Here is a 3,236-nt window from a genome sequence, read left to right on the forward strand (position 1 = left end):
TCCAGCTGTTACACAACATGTTTGACCCAAGTCAAGGGGATAATGTCAAGAAAAAATTTTGAAAAAAATCTCCCAGTGCTCTGGCTTTTAGCAAATGGAAAAAAATCCTAACTGACTCTTAGAAAAAGTGTTGTCTAATTAAGTGTCATAAATACCTGACAGACATTTGATGTCCCCAATCAGTGTAAATGTCTAAGTACCAGCTTTATGAATGTGTAAGTAGTTACACAATAATATTAATAGTTTCTTCCTGGGAGAGATGGACTGCAGCTTAGTGTAACTATTGTTTCTGCTTTCAACTGTTATTATTAAAGAATAAACACAAATATAAATGATATTACTCTTTTTATGCTTTACTTCTGTTTGATTTCTGTGTGTTTGGAATTGATTATGTTTACTTGTACCTGTTTTTTTTCTTTATGTGTTTTTAATTTAGTGAGACCTAGAGTCATGTTCAATACATTAGTATGAATTCTGATAAAGCTTGTTGCCGAAAGAAAAGTACTAAGGGAAAATAACCATTAAGAAGGTGTTAAGCATAATTTTCATAAAGCCCAGGTTTCTGCATTAAGTGTTTTTTATTGCTCAGATGTAATTCTAATTTTAAATGTTTTCATGAGCTGCAAGTAAAAAGAAAAACATCATAATTAACAAAAAAAAACTAAAATTTTCTGTTTGTAATGAATCTAATGTTTCACTAGTGATGGAGTTAATTAAATAAACTTTTTTAAAATATCCAAATGTATTGATTGCAAAATAAAAAAAACAACTAATTTACAAAAATTGTAGGATTACATATGGCTGGAACACCACACACACACACACACACACACACACACACACATACACACTCGGGATCCCACACAAAGAGAGACCCTTAATGAAGCTGCAGTAGCTATGATGTTGTGCATGACAGAAACGGTTTCCTTTTTCTATAAGTGGGTATCGGGGCCTCTGACGTCTGAAAGCTTTGCCTTATTCCAGACTCAGAGCCACAATCGCACACTCCCAGGAGGCATGAGTCCGACAGAGGAGGAAAGGAATCCACTTACACAGACAGAGACAGAGCGCCACAGCCTGCCGTTAAGCAGACTTTTTTCCTGCTGCGTATGATGAATTCTTTCATTTCCGTTGATCAAATTACTCCACAGCTGCTGTGTGTATGTCTCAGTTTGGAGGTAGAGACTCCACTTTAATGCTTCTGCTTCTATGTTGTACTTTTACTCAACTGTGACTGAAATAACTTCTTTTCACATATGACATATTTCAAATAATACAGATTTCAAAGGGAAATTATATGAATATAAACATCAGAATGCAAATTTCTTTCACACTGCAATCTTAATATGACATCTAATGTTTTGTTTAATTTAATTTAAAAGAAGAGTCATAGCTCTACATGAATGCATCTCTGCGTCAAGTCAAACTTCAGAGACTAGCTGAGATGGATTTTTGACTAGTCCTTCACTCTGACACATTTAAGCAAAGTCATCCAACGTGTGGAATGTAATCTCACTATGAATGCAGTTGTTCATCAGAGGACTGAACAACAACAACAAAAAAAAGTTTAATTAAGAGAAGTAGCCAAGAGGCCAGCACAAATTGTTGAGATCCAAAGCTGAGATGGGAGCTGTGGATCTGTTGTCATGGCAACTGTTTGTTGTGCACCTCAGAGATTTGTCCTTAATGGACAAGTTGCAAAAACACAGTCTTTGCTGGAAAACTTTAGAACCACTAAAGACAGAGCCTTCAGTCAGTCGTGGCAGATGGCTGGTCACAGTGAGCTAGGTTCTGGTTCTGCAGGAAGTTTCTTCTTGTTAAAGGGGAGTTTTTCCTGTCCACTGTCACCATGGTCAATATGAGGGATTGATGTAAAATTAACAACACAATGTGGGCGATTTTGTGCTTTCGCAGCGTGAAGAATGGGCACAGACTTTGGTTTCCAGATGTTTATTATATGTGTAATACATTATTTTATAAACTGCATTTTATGAAAATGTGTGTAAAAAAATGTTATGTACTGTCTGAGTTACATTAGATCGTTAATAGCTTTGACAGGTTTTAACAAATGATTTAACAAAGACAGATGACTACTTTTTCAGATAGGGCCAAGTTGGTTTGGATAACATTTAAGAAATGAAATCATCATTTGCAAACTCCTTTTTGTATTATAAACAAAAAGGTGAAATCGACAAAGAGGGCAAATAATAAACAGTAGATTTTCTGTGAGCTTAAAAATAAGACATGTAGCAATTTTTTGGTTGAATGGAATGTCAGATGTGTTGAGCAGATTGGCTCTTTGTGAATTATGTGTTTGGACACCAAACCGCTGAGGTCACTGCCGATAAACAGGGGGTCTCTAGAGCCGTAAATACAACAACTACAATAGAAGCAATCGGAAAACACTGTCCAGAGGTTTATAACATGTACAAATCTCTGCTCTGTGTAAGTGGTAGTTCTGTCAGTGTGATGTGTGGGTTACATTAGGTCGCATAAACAAGATGAGGCATCCAAAGAGAAAGCTGGGTGGGGGGGCGCCGAGGGGAAGGTTTCAATTAGTTCAGACAGGCTGTTTGTCTGCAGGTCCGGCTTTAAATGCCAGGAGAGTCTTAGACTCACCACAGATCAATAACAGCCTAAAGGTGAAAAGGTGAAGTTGCAGGCTGTGTTTCCAGGAGGGGCCGCTGACCTTGGTGCTGAAGCGTGGCTCAGGCGCGTTTCTCTGTCTTCACGCATTAAGCCTTTAAATAATGCATTTCGTTTTGTTAGTATCTGTCCGAGATATTTCACCTCCACGGGTTATGAAGATTTCCTTCCAACAGCTGCTTTCACGAGTGTCATCAGCTGACGTGTTTACCTCTGAGCTGTAGGCTCAAAAAAAAAAAAAAAAAAAAAAAAAACCTGAATATTAATCCCACTCTGGCTGCAGCAATGGGCTTCTTGGAAACCCGTCTCGCCTCGCGCACTACCCGCACGTCACTCGGCTGACATCAGCACGCGGCTTAAGTACCTGCAACCTCGCGCGCTTGAAACAGTAAACAGAGCGGCTGCTTCTTGATGTGGGCATGCTGAGGACTAAAGTGAACAGTTTCTTATGATTCACAAACTTTGCAGACATGGATTAGTTCCCCCCCCCCCCAACTTTTTTTCTGCACTTTACTCAAAGTTCCAACTTAGTTGTTATTTATTTATTTTATTTTATTTTTTTAAGAATGATTAACGGAACCGCTACGTTT

The sequence above is a fragment of the Poecilia latipinna genome, unplaced genomic scaffold (assembly GCF_001443285.1).
Source record: "Poecilia latipinna isolate Pla-1442-1.1 unplaced genomic scaffold, P_latipinna-1.0 Scaffold975, whole genome shotgun sequence".
In the NCBI taxonomy this organism is placed as follows: Eukaryota; Metazoa; Chordata; class Actinopteri; order Cyprinodontiformes; family Poeciliidae; genus Poecilia; species Poecilia latipinna.